Below are 16,733 nucleotides of genomic sequence, written 5' to 3' on the forward strand. Positions count from 1 at the left end.
ATCCGTAAAGATGTATTATATACAATTTGCATTATGTACTATTTGTAAAAACATACATTATAAAAAGTTTCTACTTACTTAATAGAAGAAAATAATTCATGCTCTTTAATGTATTTGAGAACAGAGTCTGGTATTAAGTATTTTACACTACATCCCCTTCGAAGAGCTCGTCTGAAAAAGAAGCAGGATAAATTTTAAAATAGGATATAAGTTTATCTTAACATTTGAAAATACAGAAAATAAACTCTTGATTATCTGTCGAAACAAAAAGCTACGAAATAAAATAATGTAAGACCATTTTTGAGAAAATATAGAATAAAAAAATTTTGAACATTCAAAAATCATTTTCTCCTTATGCATGCATTTCAGAATATTATTCTCTCTTTAAATTAAGAATTGTTTTGAGTGTTCAACTTGAAATTACATTACGTTCTGCTGNTTTGAAACGTCTGGACCTTCGATCTCCGGAAACTTCCGGATCACTGTCAGCGAAAAATCCGGAAATCCGGATTTTTTCCGGAGCACAATCAGCCCTGAGTAACAAAAGTTTTGTTGTTAATCTCAATTACGCGATTAAACATTTAAAGAACAATAAAATTACTGAATACAATGACCTTTATTACATATACACTACCCTATAATAATGGAAGAGCCATTTTCAGTTTTTAATCTTTTTTCCAAATTTCTCAAGAATTTAACTTTAGGGGTAATTAGTTCATGCAATATTTCATACTTAGTGTGGGGAGAATAGTTATCGACAATTATCTATGAAAAGGTACCCCACCATAGAATCGAGTTAACATGTCTTATATTACTAGTGAATTGGAATTATATTTTTGTAGTGATAGATACATTACAATATACTCCCCCACCAGAATTATATCTGTAATAGAATTCGATGAACGGATACTACTAGTTGATTCATTGCTGTTTTGTGAGAAGCCGGGAGAGCTGTATTAAGTTCACCATACTTTTTTAGTGCTTAACGTGAGAGCTGTACTAAGTTCAAGGTCTACTCGTGTGTTGCCATTAGCAGTCGAGTGTATACGTTATACGTTGTGTGTGATTGAGTCTGAGTCATGACTCACTCACAAGTAGCAAGTAATGTTCAATGTGGCTCGAAGTGGGCGTTACTGTCAAGATAGGCGCGTTCATATCAAAGTGGGAGTTTCTGTCCTCGTAGGCATGTTTACATCACGTCCTGGTCCTCTATGTGGTGAGAATAGTTATCGACAATGTCAATCTTTATCTATAAAAAGGTACAATTTAAAAAATTTTCATATTTTTCGTGAAAATAGAGGCGAGTAAATCAAGCTAGTACTTTTAGATTGAAATTTCATACTCTGATATACATAGCTTTGAGATCTAATTCATTAATTTTTACTGTGACTTAAAAAAATCAATTACAGAAATGACATTATATAATTGCAATATTTAATACGATGGTAAATAAAAACTTTACAATATCTTTGTGGGTTTCTTACAGTGTAAATTAGTAGCACCCATAAATATGTGATAAATAATATTGGTACTAATTTTTAAAAATAAAGGACATTAAAAGGACCGAGAATAACATAAGATCCCGTAGATGGAAACCTCAACTAATGCAAAGCAAACACTCCAAATGTGGACATAAGCCTATATTTCTGTGCAAACCTTTCTTGAAACAGTCCTTTAATTACTCGTGAGTTGCCATTCATCAATCAATTAGTACGTGTCTTTTACCTACCGAATAATATACACTAGAATTTGGTGTCACAAATGTGCAGCTCCTTCAGTGCTTTGTCTTTTAAATTTTAAGAAACCATTTAGCAGACTCTTCAATCAATCCAGTTCATAGCTAATGGGAGATATAGTTCTTTGATCAATATTTAAAACGGTCTAAAAAAAGATTTAGGCCTGATTTAATTCATTTGAAATCCATAAAATTTAAAAAGCTTACAAACCAAATAACCAGGAAGTTTCAAAGTTCTGTTTACCAACAATTTATCGATGGTTACACTCGGTAAAGGTAGGGGTTACTTTGTGCATGGGACAAGTTTGGTTAGATGGTTGCCATTTAGCAAAGGGAAGACACATTGTACATTTAAAACTTGTGTTCAAAAATTTTAAAACTTCATTTTTATAAATTGTTTACGTTCATAAAATGAAATGAAAATTAATAAAATTACACCTTTCATAAAATGAAAATTAATAAAATTACTCCCTTCATAAAATGAAAATTAATAAAATTACACCCTTCCTTTTATATGACCCTGTATTTACTGGCAGGTAAACTTAAACAATTTAAAGATTAAAAACTAAACAAATAAAATTTTTACATAGTACTTAAAAGTTAAAGAAAAAATAACGGAATAAAGTTGGCAAATTAAACAGGGTGAAGAACAACACATATTTATTCTAAGTATAACAGCAACAACAGAATGTAACAATTGTAGCAATTTGATATTTAGAACGTAATAATTATTATATTCAAAAACATATAAAACATCCTTATATATTTAATCAAAGTATGAAATTGATTTAAGCAAATTAAGAAAAAAACTTTAAAGTAATAGGTCAAAATGGAAAAATGCTAAAACCAAATTTGTTTTATTTAAACAACTTAAATAAAAAGTTAGAAACCAAAAACAAGTAAAAAAGAAATGCTAAAGATATGTATGTCAGGAAAAACAGTACTACATCAGGGGATGCTGCAGCAGATGTTAGCAGACAATGTGTCTCCTGATGAAGTGCTGTTTTTGCTAACATACATATCTTAAGAATTTCTTTTTTGATTGTTTTTGGTTTTTATCTTTTTATTTACATCTTTATATATTATCATTCCAATGATATTTCTGACATCATGTAAATATAGATAAAATGTGGCACATGCAGTCATTATAATTGATAACATTTAAGTAGAATGTTCACTCGTATCGCTATTTATAGTAAAAATGAATTTATTTACAATATACTTTGGTAAATAATTAAACTTGTTTAGTATTGTAATTAAAAATTAGGTATATTTTTCTATTATTATTGTCATGATTTATTTAATCTATTTTAATAATTCAATAATGGTAATAAATAAATTTAATAAATAATTAGAGCAGTATTACCCTGTTTATATTTTTTCCTATCAAAACCATTTAACTTTTCTAATAGTAAAAAAATTTTTGTTAAAATATTTTGTTCAATATTTGGCACAATTTTCAATTCCAAGATAACAACAGAAATAACATAACACAAACAGGAACTTGAAATAACATATGAAAAACTAATTTTAAAATAAAAATTAAAAACATCTAAAAAGATATTTAACACATCTAATTCTTCTTTCACAAGAAGCCTAGATACAGTATTAAATGAAAAATAACAATAAAATAGACTATGGAAATAAACACATAAAGCTAGTTAATGTATTAATGAAACAAAAAATGCAATATTTATGTGAGATGTCAGGTCATTGATACATAAGTACATATTATTATATAAGTATTCGTTAAAATAGACAAGTAAAGGACAGGACCCCGTGGCAGAATCACGGTGACATTATCGCGAAACATTAAAAAGTTCTTGCAGAAATATTTTTCTTTTGGGAAGGAAAAATTTTGTTTTCTTTTCTGCAGAAATTTACACATAAAATTTGAACTGCTCATTTAAATAATCACTTTCTGCCGCTTTCAATTTATGCCAATAGTATCATGAATCCATATAGTATTTTGATTGTATTTTTAGCAGTTATTGATCTTAACATGGTTTTTAATTATCCCGACATATTGCAAATGATATGGGAAATTCGAATCCTGCATTCAGGTATTTACTTTTAAAGCAACAATTCTACAGTTTATTTTTATAGCAATTATTGCATTTGATTTCCATGCAGTTTTTAAAATCAAATATTATTTATTGCAACTATCAAATCTCGAAATGAAACACTCATTTGAGTAACCCCCTTTTGAAGAGTCCGATTAGCGGAATTTCGCCGTCCATCTGTTTTCCGCAATTGCTACGACGGATTTCATGATTTTTAATTTGATGATAATTTACAAAATGCGATAAAGAAAGTAATTAGTGCATTTTTCTTCCCAACATAATGCAAGAATATTGCCAATAATAATAGAATAAAAAAATATTACAAACTCAATAAAAATATTTATGTTTTTCTTTTATTTTTATAAACACTCTGTTGTTGTTACTTTAAATTAGTAGCTTACATCTTTGTTATTATTCAAAGTACTTAGCAGTAAGATATTAGTGCTAGAGAGTTTTGTCGCATAAAGCTTAAAAAAATTCTGCCACAGGGAGAGAGGGCAAATTTTTTTTTTTAATGCTATTAGGAAACCTAAGCTGTAATTATGTTCTTCAAAATAACAAATTAAAAAGCAGTAGAATTAACTAAAAAGATAAAAAATTGTTCTTAAGAGTAGTAAAGATCATTGGAAATCATAGATAAAATAGCAGTAATGATATGAGAGTAAGAATAATTCAAAATTGTTAACTGATTTATCAGAATTTATAATTTTTTTTTCTGCTTAAAAAGATGTCAACACAATGTAATTAAGATAAAGTTTAACATTAAAATTCAATAATTATTAATGATAACTTTTTTTTTCGAAAATATAAAATGTTTGGTAAAAAAAGTCCTTTTAATAGCTTTGTTTTTATTTAAACTACAAAATGAATCAGAACTATATGTCTTTACTCGTTGTGCACAAACTTTAAAGAAATATTGAAATTGTAATTTATAAATAAAACTATAAGAAATAAAAAGAATAATGTAAAAAAATAAAGTTAAATTTTTTTGTAAATGCATAATGCTATAAACATAAAATATTTAACAAAAGTAAAAACAAAATAATGTGGAACAGTACGGATCTCGTATGGACTAAATAATTTCAAGAAGCTATTTCATAATGACAAAATACTATAGGAAAGAATTTCTATAAATAAAATATAAATAATATTTAAAAGTTGCATTACATACATATAAGTTTGAAGTACCAAATCACAGAAAAAAGGTAACTTATTGCCTATGTCAGAAGTCACATTTAGCAAAACATTTAAAAAATGAAAAAATAAATAAAATAACAATGTGTAAGGCAATAAATTTTATAAATAAAATCTGAAGTCAAAATAAATAAAATAATGTGTGAGGCAATAAATTTGTAAACAAAATCTGAAGTCAAAATAAAAAAAATAATGAGAGCCAGTAGACNGAAAAATAGAAGTCAGGGTAGAAATTAATCTTTTTTCTGAGTCCCGTGCATAACGACTATATTAAATCCCTTTTCAAGTATTTAAACTTTAATTTTTTATTTGTTTTTTTATGCAGTCTTTAAGAAACAGACTTGTTTTGAATTGAATTGTAAAAAAAAAATTTATTACCCCATTATTTTACTATTTTTATAAGCTTCAAAGTCCTGCAAATGTCCCGTGCATAACAGGAGAATGGCCCTATACATCATGCAACAGATAACAAAATCTTCAACAAAAATAATGTGTAACAGTATCTTTTATGAATGAAAATGAAATTACGTAGTTCAGCAATTTACACAGGCAAAATACTTTCGACTAGAATATCATGTTGAAAAATTTTTTGTGAAAAAAAATAGCATTTAAAATTTGCAATAATTGCAGCACTCCATGAATGAAGGTTTGTTTTAAAAACTGTACCACATATAAACCACCAAAAAAGATAACTGTCAATAGATAATTAAGAGGTTGTATTTAATAAAAAAATCACAGATAAAATTATATTTTATCTGTTATGCATCATGCAATGAATTTCAAAATCAAAATCTTCCACAAAACTATCACCACAATCCTTACACACATTTAATTTATCTAAAGTATGAGTACGGAAATGTTTGTCTAAACTTCGTTTGCTATTAAAACTCTTTGAGCAAATATCACAATAAAGTGAATCTGATATTTCGTTAAAGAGAACATCCACATGAAATTTTTTATGTTCTTCAAAACTTTGATAATCTTTTAATAATTCACCACACACATCACACTGAATATTTTCTTGTACAGAGTTATCTTTTTCCTCTGGTACATCATTCAATGAATATTTGTGACAAATGGGTCTTTGATGAGGTAGCTTTCCATTATTTAAAACATTTTTACTTTTAAAATGTTTTGGTTCTGCGTCTTCGTTTAGCACTTTTATAACATTTTCCGAATGCGAAGAAATATGATCTTGAAAACTTTTCATATCAGTGTATTCCTGATTGCAAGAAGAACACAAAAACACAGATAAATTTGCCTCACAAGTACAAGAATCAGAATTGCATTTTTTGCAGAATGGATAACGGAGATCTAGGCTGTGATTCTTAAAATGCTTTTCCATAGAATATTTCGATTTGAAAGCCTTATTACAGATATTACAAACATGTGTACGCTCTGTTTTGTGTGTTTTGTCATGTTTACACAGCAGGTGCCAAGAGGCAAACTTCTTATTGCACATAGAACATGGAAATGTCTTTTGACCAAAATGAGTCAATAAATGAGATTTTAGTGCAAATTTTTGAGAAAACCTCTTGTCACATACATCGCACGCATGCGGCCTATCACCAGTATGAACAACATAATGTTTCAATAGAGTGCTCTTCTGGACAAAGCCCCTTTGACATATGTTGCAAATATGAGGTTTAACACCAGAATGAATGAGACAATGCTTTCGCCATGTACTTTTATCAGTAAAACTTTTGTAACATATCTCACAGACGTGTGGTTTTTTGCCTTCATGGATTAAGGAATGAGTTTGTAAACTGCTTTTCTGAGTGAATCGTTTATTACATATGTGACAAGAAAATGGTTTATCTCCTGTATGAGTAGCAAAATGAAGCTCAAGAGAATGCTTAGAAGCGAATTTCTTGTCACAAAAAGTACACACAGGGTTGCTTAGATTTATTAACCAATCAATCTTATCTTCAGACGATTTATAACTGTTTGTTCCGCTTTCATTTGCGTAATTTTGAAGAGCATTAAGTTCGTTTGGGCTGGATTTTATTGATCCAATAGACATTATAACGATAACAGAAAATTTCTTAGGTTTTAAGATCAAGAAAAGAATAACAAATAAGACGAAAATTAGAATTTACTGTTTTTAAGCAAAAAATGAAATTTTTTTTTTGGGAAAGCGATACACTTTTAGCTTTGTAAATTGTAAGCTTCTATAACTATTAAACCTCAGAATTAATTTCATTTGAACGACAAAACCAACGCCTAAACAAATATTGAAAATNAATGCTTTCGCCATGTACTTTTATCAGTAAAACTTTTGTAACATATCTCACAGACGTGTGGTTTTTTGCCTTCATGGATTAAGGAATGAGTTTGTAAACTGCTTTTCTGAGTGAATCGTTTATTACATATGTGACAAGAAAATGGTTTATCTCCTGTATGAGTAGCAAAATGAAGCTCAAGAGAATGCTTAGAAGCGAATTTCTTGTCACAAAAAGTACACACAGGGTTGCTTAGATTTATTAACCAATCAATCTTATCTTCAGACGATTTATAACTGTTTGTTCCGCTTTCATTTGCGTAATTTTGAAGAGCATTAAGTTCGTTTGGGCTGGATTTTATTGATCCAATAGACATTATAACGATAACAGAAAATTTCTTAGGTTTTAAGATCAAGAAAAGAATAATAAATAAGACGAAAATTAGAATTTACTGTTTTTAAGCAAAAAATGAAATTTTTTTTTGGGAAAGCGATACACTTTTAGCTTTGTAAATTGTAAGCTTCTACAACTATTAAACCTCAGAAGGAAATTTCATTTAAACGACAAAACCAACGCCTAAACAAAAATTGAAAATATAATAAAAAGATATTATTGTATAGTTATATAACTAAACAGAAATAGTCAGCCACAACATGACTGGTGACCGATAAATCACAAAAGTAAGCAAACTGCTTTTTTTCTACGCTAATCTACTGAAGAAAGTCTTATACACAAACGAACAAGTTTTTTCATTCTAATTAGACGTTTTTATTATTTTCCGAAAGTTCATTTCTCCAAATTATCTTACTTGTACTGGTAAAAATCATTTTCCTTCGATGTTCTTACAATTTTATTATCTTGCAACTGTTAAAATGTACTGCAGAGATGTTACATCAACCATCTTTTGGTTTGTAATTAAAAATGCACTACAGATACAAAAGTACAGCTACAATAACAGAAAAAATGTAGAGAAAAAGGACAAATAAATTTTAAAATAATGGAGGTAAATTGACCGAAACAGCAGTGTTTATTCTTATTTAAGTGATATCCCATGTTAATTGCGTCCCATAATTATCAATTATTGAAAGTTTCTGGTAAAATTAATTAAGTAATCTAATCTCACCTTCAAAAATTTAATCGTTAAGTGAACTGTTATAAGCATAATTTTCTTATGGAATATTAATATTTTGTTGCGAAATTTAAACAAGATTTCCGAATGCAAAATAATCATCACGTTTTTCTGACTTCCGGGCAGATACATGGCAAAAATCCAAAAGAAAAAAACAAAATTGGGACAAACTTATAAACTGCTTAATCAACATAGGTAAGCGAATAAACATTTTTCATGAAATATTTTTCAATTCAATGGAAAGCTCTCCGTAATTGTACCTAGGACAAAATAATAACTAGGGTTTCATTTTATTTCATAACCGTCATTAAACAGCCGATCCAAATTTAAGTTTATGGTTACCAATGTTCAGTTCCACAGTCATGTAATTTTGATTCTAATCCAGGAGACAAAGGAATTCTTGGATATCGTATTGGGAGAAATTTTCCTTTTGTGGCGGGCTTTTTAATGGAACTAACCGACAAGAAGAGGAAAACCACAAAAACCTCCCACTGGTAGCCTGATGACAAGGGGACTTTAACCCATGATCCGTCTACCACTAAAAATATTTTACGTCAGCCTGTAATCGGAGCGAGCGAGGTGTGAAATTCGTATCGACCAGCCATCGCTGGGATTCGCACTTGGTTCACCTCATTAGGAGGCTCTATCCCTTCAATCTGTACTCCCTGCGCCACCACAGCTTCCTCACTAAGATTTGTCGATTTCTAGGTAGCAGTCTGTGAGAACCTAAAAAATTCTTATGTACTATATATCACTGATTCTGACAAACTCGAAGAGTGTAATTGATGGCTATCTTCTGGCTAACCACTAAATGTTTCTTTTTAAAATTTTGCATGTTAAAACTCTTTGGCATCTAGGTGATTGTAATTGGCAGTAACAGGTACCGATATGGAAATGCCACCATGTTGAACAACTAGGCAATTTCATTGATTGCAATGGGCGCAAGCATTTCCCGATTCAAAAAATCTTCATAATTTAGTAAGTATGGCACTGTCTTACTGTAAATGTCGTGCAATGCAAACAATTAGAGAACTCTCCTAACCAGTTCTATGGAGCTCTGTCTGTGACTATGGTTACAAGTAGGACTGGGCGATAATTTGATGAATTGGAAATATTGATTCTATGTAATCATCACTGATCCGATGTTTGTATTGCCAATTTTTTGAAGCATCGGAAATTGTGATTTACCGAGATGTGTATGATATTTCCCGATGTATTGTTAACATTGCTGTCTATATGCGCGATGTTGAGCATTGCTCTCAAATAGTACATCAATGCCTGCAAGCTCGCACGAAGAGCATTTTCTTCCGTAAGTGTGCAGTGATAGCTGTTTTGGGGTAGCTTCACAGCATGCTTGCGGAGTCTTCCCAATTCATTTATTGTTTGTTTGGTCAAAAGTTAGATTGAAAGAACGCGTTATATTGAAAACATTACAAGTATAATTATATTGAATGGTGAATTTTCCAAGTTTAGGCGTAAAAATCAATCGGAAGTAATAACCAGGAAGTCTTGCAACGAATTTTAACCCCTAGTGCCATCTGTTCTTAGTTTTACACTGTCAATCATTCATACATGCTGTCCTTTTCTTTAGATTTCAATTTTAACAAGATTTGGAAAGAATGATTATTTTTTAGTGTAACTTTTTCAATCATATATTTCTTAAAGAAATTATCTCTAATTTTCAAACAAAACATATCATTCTCTGAAAGAATTTTTCACTAAGAATGCTAAGATGCTTACTATAAACTTAATTTATTCCTGAAAAATCTCCAGTTCAAAAATACACGGGTCAGTAGGTGAGCACTTAACTGATAAATCAAACTGAGTGGAATTAGTTTTTATTTATTTGCTGATACAGTCAAACCCCGCTATAGTGAACTCCCGGATATAGTGAATGAAATGTTCGGTCCCGTGCTTAGCTATACACGTATAATGTTATTTTTTGTGGATATAGTGAACCAAAAAAGTGAGGAAGTTGGATATTATGAACTTTTTTCTGACTTTGACTGATTTTTCTTCATTTTTTGTAATAATTTTGAAATGTCTACTTCAAAATAAATACTTATACTGATTTTTAAAACCCTCTATAGAGTGGAATGTAGCGATAAGCATCTTTTCTTGTTTGCTCCTTATGTCTCACTTTCCCATCCCTAAATAAAGGCCAATTCAGGCAGATGTATGGACAAAATTTTCCCTGAATCANATTTCAATTTTAACAAGATTTGGAAAGAATGATTATTTTTTAGTGTAACTTTTTCAATCATATATTTCTTAAAGAAATTATCTCTAATTTTCAAACAAAACATATCATTCTCTGAAAGAATTTTTCACTAAGAATGCTAAGATGCTTACTATAAACTTAATTTATTCCTGAAAAATCTCCAGTTCAAAAATACACGGGTCAGTAGGTGAGCACTTAACTGATAAATCAAACTGAGTGGAATTAGTTTTTATTTATTTGCTGATACAGTCAAACCCCGCTATAATGAACTCCCGGATATAGTGAACGAAATGTTCGGTCCCGTGCCTTGCTATACATGTATAATGTTATTTTTTGTGGATATAGTGAACCAAAAAAGTGAGGAAGTTGGATATTATGAACTTTTTTCTGACTTCAAATGATTTTTCTTCATTTTTTGTAATAATTTTAAAATGTCTACTTCAAAATAAATACTTATACTGATTTTTAAAACCCTCTATAGAGTGGAATGTAGCAATAAGCATGTTTTCTTGTTTGCTCCTTATGTCTCACTTTCCCATCCCTAAATAAAGCCCAATTCAGGCAGATGTATGGACAAAATTTTCCCTGAATAAGCTTCGCTTCAGCTAGATTACTAATTTTTTTTTGTACACAAGGCGAAGAGTAATAAAAAATAAAAATAAGTTAACAAATTTTTTGTTACTACACATTATTTTTCAGTCATTTTTGTATTTCATTTTGTTGATCATTTATTTAAATGTATAATAAAAGGAAGGAGTTCGGAACCATTAGTTAAAATTGCATGAGGAACGGATATAGTGAACTCCCGGTTATAGTGAACCGAAATTTCGGTCCATTGAAGGTTCACTATAGCGGGGGTTTGACTGTATTTCTGTTTTACATTTTTTTATGATTGACCTTTTAGATTAAATACCTAAAAAAAAGGATAATATATTTGTTGTAGATTATAAATTTAATTGAAATCCTTCTTAGTTTAATATATTGATTTTCTTGATATTGAAATAAGTTTGAATAAATGACCTTTATGTGAATTTAAATTTTATGAGAATGAATAACTTAATATGTGATACCAAATGACTTTTTTTTAAATGTAAAATAAAGAGACTTGATGTAAAGCATATAGTTTGTTTATGGAAAGAACTTCCCTTGCCATTCACTATGGAAAAGTGGTGACTATGGTTAAAGGGGTTTCATGTAGGTGTGTTGGGTCATAATTTAAGACAGGTTTTTTGGCTCAGCTCGGGGAGAGAAAGGAAATCAGGGGACAAAGATGCTCTCTTCTTTCTTTAAATGCAATATTTCTAGTTTCTTTGTTAAGCCTACTAAATTTTGTTTCTTCTAAAGGGAGTTTCTTCTATAGACAATCTATAAAATTAACAACATGTAAAATCAAATTGAAATTTCTGATGAATAATCGAATAGATAATGTAGCTAAATGTGCAGTTCTTGAAAATCACGTTTAATTCATTGGTAAAATATATGTTAAGATTTTTGGATACATCATAAACTTTAGCCATGAAGTGTCCTGTTGTGATCATCAAAAAAAAATCTTTGTATTGATCAATAAAAATAAATTGTTCTTTAGTGTCTTTTTCAGAGCTTTTTTAAAATGAGTTTTGAATTCAATTTCTTGTTTATTTCTCAAAATGTGTTTGTTGAATGGATGGGTAAATTACATTACATTTCGACTTTTAAAAACCAAATTATATAAAATTGTTTTTCTAACTTGGATGGTTAACGATAAAGGTCACGCAAAAATTATTTTAAAGTTTTAGAATTGTTGCATTGTGCATAATTTGCATTTTGCGTGATTACATTACTTTAAATTCTTACAACTTTTTTATATTTATCAAAATTTTAGAAATATCGTGTTCTAATAAATTTTTTTTGAGGGTCTAGTTATGGAAACTGTATGCATGACAATTGTGTGTTTAAATAAAATGTATAGCGAATCTACTTAAAAAATAATAATTTATTCTTTAACTATATTTTAAATAATAAAATTTACTTGGTTTGAACAAACTGTATATGTCAGTTATGTGTTATTCGGTTTAAAAGTTATGATTAAAAAAAATTGATATTTTGAGATAAGATTATGCTGCTACCTCCTATATTTTGGGGGTCAGAAATCTAAATTCATCGAAAAAAAGGTATGTTTATTAAAAGAAGGTAAGTTTTTGTGTATGATTTCATAACTTAAAATATCATTTTCCTTAATTATTTAGCATGTTTGAAGTCAGCTCTTCGAACTCTTTCGATTGAGTCGTAGAGCGTAAAAATCCAATTATTAGATAGTAAGTTATGCTGGGTGGTCCGTTTATTTTTTGCACACTGTATATTAATTTACATTTGAAGTATTTTAGTGATTATGATTAGAATCTATAAAGTATATAATTTTAAATAGAGAGTTTAAAATTGAAGACAATCGGGAAAGAATGCCAACCGGAATTTGAAGACAGTCTACGCTGTTCTCGTTTAGATTGCTTCAAAAGTGTTTTTTTCGATGCTTCATTTTAGAAATCTTTGGCGGACTACGAAAAAAAATAGAGCATAAGTCTTTGGGAACGCTTTTTTAAAAAAAAAAAAAAAAATGAGGCACGTTTTAAGAGGATGCCCAACCGTGGGAAAAACTTTATGGCAAATTCTGTTTCACCTTCAATGGGACTTTAAATTTTAGATAAAAGTAAATTTCAGTAAAACCAGAGTTAATGTTTGATATATTGATTTTTTTTCCTTCCAAAATATCAAAATGCAAACAAATTGTGACTGGTTTACTTCATTGCGTAATTCTGTTATTTTTTTCAATTTGATATCTTGAAAAAAATTTTTAGTTAGGTTTACCTGACCTCAATTTTTTTTATACTTGTATAAATTTTAAACTATTTATATAGGTGATAGAACATTTCGAAGAAGTGACCTAAATCCTTAAATATACATTTAAGTATAACTCAGTGTTTTCATCATAGAAAAAAAAATGGGTGAGAATTTCTTACCCTTTCTCAAAAACAGGGTGAGATTTCAAAAAGTTAAGTGAGATTTCTAAAATAACAAAAACTCTTGAAAAAAAAATCATTTCTTTAATTATAATACATTGTTAACGTCTTCTATTTTTTAAAGCATTGAATATTTTTGGTGCATCATCATAGAAGATTTTGCCTTTACAAGGTATTTGTCCATCTTACATCAGTGCATGAAAATTTTGACATGAAGAAACTTTACCTACGGTAAACGCGTGGTTGCAGAGAAATGTATTCTGAAAGGGGTTCCATGGTTGTGTTCTGTTGTTCGAAGAGGTTCTGAACAATACTGGTAAATAGGGAAGCTAGATAATGGGGCAGATGTTGAAAATAATGAAAGATCCAGGAAGAAAAGATAAACGGATTTTATTCTAAATGGCGTAATTCGAAGTTTTTACCAAAATGCGAGAAATTCGTGAATTTTGAAATTGATTTATAGAATGCGCGAATTTCTCGCGGTAATAATTTTTTAATGCGAGAAAAGAAACAAATATGCGAGATTCTCGCGTTCTCGCGCTGTAGTGAAAACACCACGTAGATTGTACCTAATGAGAGTTATATGTTTATTTTATGTTTGACTACAGCTTAATTTTTGCTAAATAATTTATTTTTTACTTAACATTACTTAAAATTTACTTAACATGAAATACTTTTTATAGCACCAAAAGCTGAGGTGGTGGGAAATAAAAAACGAAAATATATTTAAGTTAACTCAAAAATAAGCATCAAAATTTTTTTTTCTTTTGGAAAAAAAAATGAATCCTCATACCTTTGATGAAAATGATTGTAATTTAATTCCTCAGACGGTAAATATTTCCGAAATATAAATTCTATTTATCCGCTTTCAGAACAGGATTTTTTTTTTAAATAAAAGCTGTTATTGTTCTATAAATCTATTAGGAAAACGAAAGAAATTGTGTAATAAACTTTTGAATTACGTCAACACGTAATTCGTGATTAAATTACAAGGAAATGTTTATGTTTTTAAAAATTGTGATCTGTGCTTTCAAATGTGTTTCAAAATACATTTATATTTTTACTTAATGTTTAAAATAATTGTCTTTAAAACCGTTTCTGATTGCTGTGCGTGCATTCATCACTAGACCGATAATCTCTTAGATTTATAAATCATCATAGAACATTTTTAGTTGTCATTAACTTGAAATTTTTAGTTATAAGCTTGAAATTATATATTCATCTTTTATTTAACGATAGTTGCTTGTAATTTTTATTTGTAATCCATTCTTAATATTACTTTCTGCATTATTACGTTTTTGATTTTAATTATGATTCAAAGTTTAATACTAAAAGTAAAAACGTGCGGTATTACCTAACCTTGTTACGCAACATTTTATGATAAACATGTTTAGTTACCGCTTTACAATGATAGAATGGTAAATAAGTTATATTTACTGTTACACTAATTTTTATGTAAAACGGTTTCAGGTCCAGATGTGCAGTTATAATTATGAAAATAATTATTTAAAATTTGAAAGCAATATTAGGAATTAATTTTTCGTGCTATTGCCATTTGGTGCTAAACATTGGACGACTTTTTAAAATAACCAAATATCAACTACGAATTGAACCAAAACAAGTTTGTGATGTTACTCTTAGCAGAATAGAATAATTAGAGTATTTTATCTTAATAGAATAGGGATATAAATCTGTGAAACAAATTGCCGAAACTTATTACGCAACATTTTAGGATAAACATGTTTAGTTACCGCTTTACAGTTATAGAATGGTAAATAAGTTACATTTACTGTTATACTAATTTTTATGTAAAGCGATTTTGAGTCAAGATCTGCAGTCAAAATTACGAAAATAATTATTTAAAATTTTAAAGCAATATTAGGAAATAATTTTTCGTGCTATTGCCATTTGGTGCTAAACATGGGACGCGTTTTTAAATAGCCAAATATCCATTACGAATTTGAAGTTACTCTTATCAGAATAGAATAATTTATCTAGAGTATTTTATCTTCAGTGTTAATTTATCTTCATAGAGTATTTTGTCTTTATAGAATAGGGATATAAATCTGTGAAGCAAATAAATTTAAACCAAAATATAAATAAATAAATTTAATAGTTTTTAATTTTGGCATAACAATTTGTTTTTTGTCAAGAAACAGAAATGATTGCTTAGCAAATTGTGGGGGTTGGGAAGCTGCCGAGCTTGCAATTCGTAATGTTTATTTTGTTCAATGAGCAATTTTTTTACATAAATAATAATAAATCGAAATAAGTAGATCACAAATGTTTTAGAATAAATTAAAATTGGAAACGTTTAGACATTAGTAAGTTGCTGTTATTACTAAATATTTTACTAATTTATTACTGAAACATTTTAACACAACGGATTTTAAATTAATAATCTAACATATTTTTGGTAGTTCTGAACTGCTTTCCTCTGTGTCGAGAGCACCTTGCTAAAATGTTCTGTTTTCGTTTTTAATTCGTTTTTTTTTAAAATTTTAATTGATTTTATTACTTATAAGAGATTTTTGACAATAAAAGGAATTTTGTTGTGTCTTATACAAGCCGTGTCTCAGTGAGCAAAAATGCACGAATCTCGAACCCCTCTTTCTCAATTACTCACGTATTTTCTAAACTGCATGTTGGTTAATGTTACTTTTATGCAAGTGTTTATTTTGAAAACTTATAATTATTGACATCGTATGAAATAAAATACACAAATATTAAGAAAAACAAACTCGTTAATGCTTTTAAAAAGAGGACATTTATATCCTTCAAATTTGTACATCATTTCAAATAAATAATAAAAAAAGGGAAAAGTTAGTAAATCAGTATAACATTTTCGTCCTTAGGTACTAACGTATTTTCTCAAGTATCTATCAATCGATATTATTTTGTTAGAGTTATTCATTTTATAGACTTATAATTATCCTGTAAAATACAAAACGTTAAAAGTAAAAAGAAATGTAATTTATCCTTTTTAAATTGTACATTAATTTGAATTTTAAAAAGTAATGCAAAATTTCGACTCCTCGTAAGATTGACCTTTGTTAATCATATCCAGGGGCATTATTTAAATTTTTATCTGATCGATTATATTTTTATATAGTACGAGGTGACATAAATTATTGAGTTTAATTTGAGTTCGATTTTTATTATCTAATATATCGCTC

At 28.8% G+C, this 16,733-nt stretch overlaps 1 long non-coding RNA gene across 2 annotated transcripts in view; it reads right to left on the reverse strand.

Annotated features, from left to right (window-relative positions):
• Positions 1-16,733, reverse strand: part of LOC139424991 (uncharacterized) — a 71,829-nt gene that overhangs the window by 6,788 nt on the left and 48,308 nt on the right. The window lies entirely within an intron of this gene.

Source organism: Parasteatoda tepidariorum, chromosome 2, assembly GCF_043381705.1.
Source record: "Parasteatoda tepidariorum isolate YZ-2023 chromosome 2, CAS_Ptep_4.0, whole genome shotgun sequence".
Lineage (NCBI taxonomy): Eukaryota > Metazoa > Arthropoda > Arachnida > Araneae > Theridiidae > Parasteatoda > Parasteatoda tepidariorum.